Source organism: Myxine glutinosa, chromosome 5 (genome assembly GCF_964187855.1).
Source record: "Myxine glutinosa chromosome 5, kmMyxGlut1.1, whole genome shotgun sequence".
Taxonomy (NCBI): domain Eukaryota; kingdom Metazoa; phylum Chordata; class Myxini; order Myxiniformes; family Myxinidae; genus Myxine; species Myxine glutinosa.
The window spans coordinates 173155474-173165680 of NC_136265.1; positions in this window are offsets into that span (position 1 = coordinate 173155474).

Genomic DNA, 10207 nt, shown 5'->3' on the forward strand with positions numbered 1-10207 from the left:
CTAAAGACTTCATGAACTACATATTAATGTCTCTCCCGAAATGTTGAATTCCCTTTAAAAAAAACGTGAAACCCTGCAAAACGTGAGTGTGGCACATATTTGACATTCAAATCTACCTGCACCACGGCTCATATATATACCTGCACCATGGCTCATACTATACCTGCAGCACGGCTCATACATACCTGCAGCACGGCTCATACATACCTGTACCACGGCTCATACTATACCTGCAGCACGGCTCATACATACCTGCAGCACGGCTCATACATACTTGCACCACAGCTCATACATACCTGTACCACAGCTCATACATACCTGCACCACGGCTCATATATATATATATACCTGCACCACGGCTCATATATATATACCTGCACCGCAGCTCAAATATAACTGCACCACCACTCAAATATACCTGCACAATGGCTCAAATATACCTGCACTACATCTACCTGCAGCATGGCTTGAGATTCAAATCTACTTGCAGCACCACTCTTGAAATATACCTGTACCACTGCTCAAATCTGCTTGCTCTACATCTACCTGCAGCACAGTTTGAGATTCACATTTACCTGCACCACGGCTCAAATATACCTGCACCATGACTCATGTATACCTGCACTACATCTACCTGCATCATAGCTTGAGATGCAAATCTACCTACACCTCGGCTTGAAGCACCTTGCTGGTTTGTGGTAGATGCTCCTGCTCCCATTGATTCTCTGCTAGAAACGGATCACGTGACTTATGACCAAAACACAAACTCTATCAAACCTGCTCAGGTACAACTGTCATTAAAATAAATTGACAGTTTTTTTCTGTTCTCTTCGTTGTTTATACCTGTCGTTTCTGACACCCTCAACTTGTCAATCACGAGTGATAGTCTGGATGAAACTTTGGGGCACACATTGGGTTGGGGGTGGACGGTGGGAGATAATATAGGGGGGAAGATGGGCATGTGAAGATCCAAATAATGAATTTATCACAGATATTGTACTTTGAACATTTATCTGTTTTTTTTTTGTACTTTTATTCGAGTCTTTTTTATTATATTTATTTATACACCTCCTTGTACTTTTTTTTGGCGTTCCTTGGACGAGAAGATCATCACATCAAGTTGTTGTGAGCAGTTTAAATACACGAAAGATAAATCAAAACGATTAAAAACGCGAATCGAAATTCTTCATCCTGCTGATACGAGCTCAGTCATTGCAATAATTGTTTTTTAAAATCGCAGCATTCTTGCGTCCTGCTTACATCACTGACATTATTTTCATTAGGATCAGACAAATGTTTGGGAGCTTTTCTGGGTAAGCCTACGGTGTGCTTCTGGAATTTTAGAAGTGCCTTGAAAAAAATCCCTTCGATTGGTGCAGTCGTTGCAGACTTTAGGAGCGGAAAACAAAAATATAGTCATCCGAGGGATTTCATGAAAGTGCAATGTTCGTCTCCGAAGCCAATGATCTTGAGTTCAAATCTGAAATCGGGTGGTGATCCTGGAGAATCACAGAGCATGGAGCTGTTGTTCAGAAAAGGACGTCAGGCTGTCCCCTTTGCTTGCATTTACTTAACTAGAAACACCCGCTCGCTCCCCTGGAGCACTGGCAAGTCATCATCATTCCTGCACTCGCAGGAGAGGGGGAGGGAGGTTTGTGCCCATGACCTGACCTTGGGTACTACCAACACGTATGTAAAATTTGGTGGCGATCGGGCAGCCCTGTTTTTTTCCCTTGATTTTCATACATACATAGATACATACATACATACATACATACATACATACATACATGACATACATGGAGTATTACCTTATTACCCTCGCCAGGGGAGAGGTTATTGCATTTGAGTCCGTTTGTTTGTTTGTCCGCACAGAAAAAATATGATTTTCTCTGCAACCGTTGGTCCGATTGACAGGAAATTTTCACCATAGGTGCAACTCCACCTGCAGAAGTTTTTCATGATAATTATGACTTTTAATGCTTTTAATGATAATTATGTCATCGGTCACGTGGTTCGGCCGCCATATTTGTTTCAACACAAAAGCCTTTAAAACCACTGAAAACACATCCCGGCGAGGGTCTGCAATCTCTGATTGCTCTTTCTTGTTTAATATTGTAATATAGAGTGTATACTGTATTCTCCCATCTCCACACAGGATCTCTGGAGCTTAGCCAGAGTGACCATCGGGTTCTTGGTCACCTCTTACCAAGGCCCTTCTCGCCCCATTGCTCAGTTTGGCCGGGCGGCCAGCTCGAGGAAGAGTTCTGGTTGTTCCAAACTTCTTCCATTTAAGAATTATGGAGGCCACTGTGCTCTTGGGAACCTTCAATGCAGCAGAAATTGTTTTGTAGGCTTCCCCAGATCTGTTCCTCGACACAATCCTGTCTCTGAGCTCTGCAGGCAGTTCCTTCGACCTCATGGCTCGGTTTTTGCTCTGATATGCATTGTCAGCTGTGAGACCTTATATAGACAGGTGTGTGCCTTCCCAAATCATGTCCAATCAATTGAATTTACCACAGGTGGACTCCAATCAAGGTGTAGAAACATCTCAACGATGATCAAGAGAAATGGGAGGCACCTGAGCTAAATTTCAAGTGTCATAGCAAAGGGTCTGATTACTTATGTCAATGTGATATTTCAGTTTTTTCTTTTTAATAAATTTGCAAAACTTTCTAAAATCCTGTTTTCTCTTTGTCATTATGGGGTATTGAGTGTAGATTGATGAGGGAAAAAATGAATTTAAACGATTTCAGCATAAGGCTGCAACATAACAAAATGTGAAAAAAGTGAAGGGGTTTGAATACTTTCTGAATGCACTGTATATATCCCCCAGGAAGAGTATTCGTGTGCACGTAGGATTCCGTAGGATTTACGCAACATCACTTTGTCCAGGTGATTGACCGGGGAAATGCATTGTGAGGTTCGTTTATGTACGTATTTCCCATGTGATGTCTTCCGATTTTCTGCTTTTAATCTCTTCAATCCACCAATCGTCCACTTCACCAAACCTCAATTCAACAACCTTCACTTTCTTCACTTTCCAACAACCTTCCTTTACTTTCCTTCAACCCCACAGTCAGTTTATTGTCACTCATTCGGTCCTTCTGTACATTTGATCCACTCACTCGGTCATTCCCTCACATTCAATCTATCTGTTCACCCGCCCCTCACCATTCTGACCCCCCATTATTTTATTATTGGCATTAAATTCATGTGTTCAGCCGTCGATCCATCCCGTAATCCTTGGTCATTATGTCACCACCAACCCCTGTTTGCCCTATCTCCTTCTTCCCGAGATGAATGATGGCACCATGTCTTGTGTATAAGATTGTGTAAGGGATATACGTATTCGAGGTAAATCTGCTCTTCCATGTCTTTTGTTTTTCCCTCTCGCTTGTGAATACGTGTTTTGACGATTGCCTGCCTGTATAAATATAGAATGCTGGTTGCTGGCTGAACATCTTTCAAATCTGCCTCGATTGTCCTTTCCTTTATTGGTCTGGCATAACATGTACGTAATACACAGACGGGAAGTTTTTGCCCCACTGCTACGCTTCGGTAGTGATTAGCCAACGCTGCCCCCATGGTTCCGCTCGGCTGTAATAAGTACTCAGGTGCGCATTGAGGGCACGGGCCTTAGTTGAGGTAATTAGGTCACTAAAAGGTAACACAACATCAAAGTCGTTAGGACCATGTTAGACTTAATTATACCAACTGGCATCCGAGGAGCAACCCGTCAGGCTGCAGAGTTATCCATGGCCAAGTGGCCTCATGGTCGTTAGTGGCGGCGGGTCCGAGTACACACCCGGTGAGCCCGAGTTGTGCTGTTGAAATAACACCAGGTGGGTTGACTCAGCCTGTCATCCTTCCGAGGTCGGGAGCCGCCATGATCGGAAATCGAAAAATCGGAGCCGAAACATTGTGGAGGCTACTGTCTTGTATTAATGTGTCAAGTTTCACAACAATCAGCCGGGTGATAAGGGAGGAGCAGCAAAAATAGCAAAAAGTTAACAGATGACCGGATGGATGGACATCACGACCCATTTCATAAGGTCATCTCTTCGAAATTGAGATGATCTAATAACACCGCTCAGCTCTAGCATTTCTCCCTTTGCCAGGAAAGGGGCGGAGCTTAGCTTGCCTCAGTCCTGCCTGCAGCATTTGAAGGTGAATCATTTGTCAAGAATCCAACCAATTACCTGTAAGTATATACAGTGCCTATACAAAGTCCACACCCTCTTTCAGAATCTTAACCTTTTGTTACCTTATAGCCTGGAATTAAATTGCTTTAAATCAGACTTTTTACACCTTTATTTACACATCGTAACCCACAACTTCCAAGTGAAAAACAAATTCTACAAATTTCAGGAAATTAATTATAATACAAAACTAGAATATCTTGGTTGGATAAGTGTCCACCGCCCTTATAATAGGAATTGTAAATTAGCTCAGGTGTAACCAATAACCTTCAAAATCACACACCAAGTTAAATGTCCTCCACCTGTGTTACATTGTCGTGATTATTTCAGAATAAAATCAGCTGTTCCTGTAGGTTTCCTCTGCTGGGTAGTGCATTTCACAGCAAAGATTCAACCATGAGCACCAAGGAGCTTTCAAAATATCTTCGGGATAAAGTTGTAGAAAGGCTCAGATCAAGGTATGGGTATAAAAATATTTCAAAGACCTTGAATATCTCTTGGAGCACAGTCAAGACAATCATTAAGAAGTGGAAGGCGTATGGTACCACCAAGACCCTACCGAGATAAGGCCGTCCCTCCAAACTGGATGACCAAGCAAGGAGGAGACTGATCAGAGAGGCCACCAAGAGGCCAATGGCACCTTTGAAAGAGCTATAGGCTTTTTTGGCAAAGACTGGTCACTGTGTCCATGTGACAACAATATCCCTAGCACTCCACAAGTCTGGCCTGTATGGTAGGGTGGCAAGAAGGAAGCCATTACTCAAAAAAGCCCACCTTGAGTCCGGTTTGAGGTATGCAAAAAACCACTCCGGAGATTCTGAAGCCATGTGGCAAAAAGTTTTGTGGTCTGATGAAACCAAGATGGAGCTTTTTGGCCTAAATGAAAAACGTTACGTTTGGCACAAACGCAGCACAGCACATCACCCAAAGAACACCATGTTTTGGGATGTTTCTCATCAGCAGGCACTTGTCAGGATAGAAGGGAAAATGGATGGAGCAAAATACAGGAAAATCTTAGAGGAAAACCTGCTGCCCTCTGCAAGAAAGCTGTAATTGGGATGGAAGTTCTCTTTTTAGCTCTTACACGAACCTCGATCTTGGATACAAAAATTTAAAAAACGTTCACCTTTCAGCATGACAACGACCTGAAGCAAACAGCCAAAGCTACACTGGAGTGGCTAAAGAACAAAAAGATAAATGTCCTTGAGTGGTCCAGTCGGAGCCCCGATCTAAATAGAATTGAAAATCTGTGGTATGACGTGAAGATTGCTGTCCATCAACGCTCCCAACACAACTTGACTGAGCTTGAACAGTTTTGTACAGAAGAATGGGCAAATATTGCCCAATCAAGGTGTGCAAAGTTGGTAGAGACCTATCCCAACAGACTCGCAGCTGTATTTGCTGTCAAATGTGCTTCCACCAAGTATTAACTCAGGGGGGTGGACACTTATCCAACCAAGATATCTAGTTTTGTCATTTTTATTAATTTTCTGAAATTTGTAGAGTTTGTTTTTCACTTGGAAGTTGTGGGCTACGATGTGTAAATAAAGGTGGAAAAAGTCTGATTTAATACATTTTAATTCCAGGTATAAGGCAACAAAAGATGAAAATTTGAAAGGGGGTGTAGACTTTCTCTTGGCACTGTACATTCGGTTTGCAGAATGGAAATTAACACACAAAAGGATCCACAGTCGCCATCGGACTACACTGTGTAATATTAGTCGTCGTATGATGCTGCATGAGTGCGACATCAAACGAGGAGATGAGGCCATTTGGCCCATCATTGCCGTGCTGCACTCCCGGGTTAATTTTTTTTTTTGCTGGAACTGTTTTCATTAGCTGTTCCGAGAATCGACAACGAGCGAAAATAAAACATTCATACAAATTAGCGAGCCAGGAATGAAAGAGCTTTTGTGGAGGTCTGGGTCCGAGCACGGGTTTAGGGTTGTTATCCACAAGGCAGACATCGTTTCGTGGTACAAATCCCGCTTTCACAACTGGGGACCATTGGCCTTAGCAGGATTGGTAAGATTTGTATGGGATTTGTAACGTTTGTTTTATTTTCCTTTGTTTTACATTTCAATACTCTCGGAAAAGCTGCACGTGGGACAATTTGATCATTCATTTGGGGTTAGCCCTATTGGTGAATGTTAATGTTCCCATCTGACCGACATGGCTCGTCAATCATGGTGCGCAGAACCAGGTTAAAATCCTGTCTTTCTCTCTCTACAATCTACATATGTGTCCTTTGTCTGCGAATTTGTTTGTGATTGATGTAAGAGGAAGGACATTGATGATCATCAATTTCATGGTGATATTGTGGGAGATCCTCCATGACACTTTCAGCACTTTGATGTTTGCTAAAATAAACAGAATTCGCAGTGTCCGCAGCATTGTACGTACTCGAACCTGCGTCTTTTCATACGGACAAGGAAATCCGAGGAACTTGGACACGGGAAGAGGTCATTTGGTCGATCATTCCAACTAACTTAGTTCCAACTAACTAACTTAGATCATTCCAACTAACGTTAACACTATCAACGACATTTTTTTACCGACACCACCGAAGGTTCGAGGAGGTTATGTTTTCACCCCTGTTTGTCTGTCTGTTTGTGGACAGGATATTTCAAAATGTTGTGGACGGATTCGGACTAAATTTGGTGGGCAGGTTGTGTGTGCGACAAGGATGAAATGATTAAATTTCGGTGAAGATCTGGATCTGAATGTAAAAAAATTTGAGTGAATCTTCACCATTAAGAGATCGGACGGAAAACGATATATAACATGATATCTCAAAAAGTTGTGGACAAACCTGGTCGAAAGTTGGTGTCGACGTTGCGTATGTGACAAGAACGAAATGATTCGATTTTGGTGAAGATCTGGATCTGCATCTGAGAATTATTAAAGTGATTCTTCAGCATTGAGTGAACGGGCAAAAAACGATATATAACACGATACCTCAAAAAGTTGTGGACGGATTCGGACGAAACTTATTGGGGAGGTTGGGTGTGAGACAAGGAAGAATTGATTCAACTTTGATGAAGATCACAATCTGGATCTGAGAATTAAAAAAAAAGAAGTCATTCTTCACCATTTAGTGATCAAGCAAAAAACGATATACAGTGCATTCAGAAAGTATTCAGACCCCTTCACTTGTTTCACATTTTGTTATGTTGCAGCCTTTTGCTGAAATCGTTTAAATTCATTTTTTCCCTCATCAATCTACACTCAGTACCTCATAATGGCAAAGAGAAAACAGGATTTTAGAAAGTTTTGCAAATTTATTAAAAAGAAAAAACTGAAATATCACATTGACAAAAGTATTCAGACCCTTTGCTATGACACTTGAAATTTAGCTCAGGTGCCTCCCATTTCTCTTGATCATCTTTGAGATGTTTCTACACCTTGATTGGAGTCCACCTGTGGTAAATTCAATTGATTGGACATGATTTGGAAAGGCGCACACCTGTCTATATAAGGTCTCACAGCTGACAATGCATATCAGAGCAAAAACCAAGCCATGAGGTCGAAGGAACTGCCTGCAGAGCTCAGAGACAGGATTGTGTCGAGGCACAGATCTGGGGAAGCCTACAAAAAAATTTCTGCTGCATTGAAGGTTCCCAAGAGTGCAGTGGCCTCCATAATACTTAAATGGAAGAAGTTTGGAACAACCAGAACTCTTCCGAGAGCTGGCCGCCCGGCCAAACTGAGCAATTGGGGGAGAAGGGCCTTGGTAAGAGAGGTGACCAAGAACCCGATGGTCACTGGCTGAGCTCCAGAGATCCTGTGTGGAGATGGGATAAGCTTTCAGAAGGACAACCATCACTGGGCTTTATCGATCTGGGCTTTATGGCAGAGTGGCCAGACGGAAGCCTCTCCTCAGTGAAAGACACATGAAAGCCCGCTTGGAGTTTGCAAAAAAGCACCAAAAGGACTCTCAGACTGTGAGAAACAAGATTCTGTGGTCTGATGAAACCAAGATTGAACTGTTTGGAGGTCTGCGCTCTCCCGAGTACCGTTCTAGTAATTCAATGTACTAGGGCATGCCCGTACTATATCTATATCTAAAATTATATCCCCCCCTCTATTTACATGAAATGGTTTGGTCCATGAAATGTTTTGGTCCATTCGCAACGCCAAAGCGAACGGCGAACGCTTTACATGAAATGGTTTGGTGCATGAAATGTTTTGGTCCATTCGCAACGCCAAAGCGAACGGCGAACGGCTTGCGAGTACAGTGACAATCCCCCCGGGGTTTTTATTAGTTTTAAAACATAGTTTAACGCCAACATAGCGCCAACATAGTTTGCAAACGTGAAATAAATGAATACGCTCTCAAATGTGCCATCCGAGGCAGAGTGTGTCCGCCACGTTCGGCACACGCGATAGCTCGCTGCTCTCTGATTGGTTGAATCGTTTTTTGGACATAGCTCGGTAAGTAATTGTCCGATTAATATGAAACCTTGAAAAGGCACATCCTCGGGTCCCCAGCAATATACCTGGCAAGTTTCAAGTATATCGGACCCGTGGTTGTCGAGAAACAGCGGTCACAGACAAACGTACAAACGTACAAACAAACAAACACACAGAGATTACTGGAATTATAGATACTAGGGCATGCCCGTACTATATCTATATCTAAAATTATATCCCCCCCCTCTATTTACATGAAATGGTTTGGTCCAAAGCGAACGGCTTGCGAGTGGTGACAATCCCCCCCCTCTATTTACATGCAATGGTTTGGTCCAAAGCGAACGGCTTCCGGAGTTTAGTAAAGAAATCGCCATCGCGTGCACAAACGCGCAGGAAAGCGAATGAATCGCAAATTCGTTTTTATTAGTTGTAAAACATAGTTTAACGCCAACATAGTTTGCAAACGTGAAATAAATGAATACGCTCTCAAATGTGCCATCCGAGGCAGAGTGTGCCCGCCACGTTCGGCACACGCGATCGTTCGCTGCTCTCTGATTGGTTGAATCGTTTTTTGGACATAGCTCGGTAAGTAATTGTCCGATTAATATGAAACCTTGAAAAGGCACATCCTCGGGTCCCCAGCAATATACCTGGCAAGTTAAAAGTATATCGGACCCGTGGTTGTCGAGAAACAGCGGTCACAGACAAACAAACGTACAGACAGAGATTACTGGAATTATAGATAGATATTACTCTAAGCATTTCGTTTTTCACTAAGGGGGGAGCGGGAGTAGTGCGGGCAGGCACAGTAATGTCTCCATCGGCATCTATCCAATAATCCAGTTGAAATCCATCTCCTGTTTCCGCCGCCACGACCTTTCCAGGGAGAACATTCCGTGTATTTGACTTTGTTTATTTTTCCTTTGTCTTCTCCAGCCGTTTGTAAGATCTACCCGAAAATGAACAGAATCAATGTTTCCATTGTGCCTTCCATAGCTCCTCTTAGTTAGACGTTTGTCTGCCCTGTTTTAGCAATTCGATGTTAAACTGGTACATGAACTTGTATCACAAACAGGACGGACATGAGTACATATGTCAATGTAATTTTGGATGAATTATTAGTAGACAGTAAGCAGACACAATTGCGTACATTAATGTGGATTACATATAGACATTAGTAGACAATTGCCAGACATACACATTAGTAGGCTACAAGGGATTCGATCGTGGGTTGCAGACATCACGATTTTTGATTCGGAAGAGCAGACTAAACGAGTCCGGGATTACCTCCATGATCTTGTGACGTCATTAAGGGGTTTGCCATAGTTATTTAATTAATGCATTAAATTAATCTAACTAATTAATCTTTGTCTTTCCAAATTTTTGGGATCGTTTCTCTGACCTTTAATTCAGTGGAAGACGGATAATGTCCCAATAATCGCACAAGGCATTTCTCAGCAAACTCAGCAACAGGAAATCATTTCCTTATGCGCTTATTTGGAACATATTATTTAATATAACACGGCGTTTATTTTTTCTTTCACTCTTTCACACATTCACCATCTCGGAGGTAATCAATCTCACATCTCGCG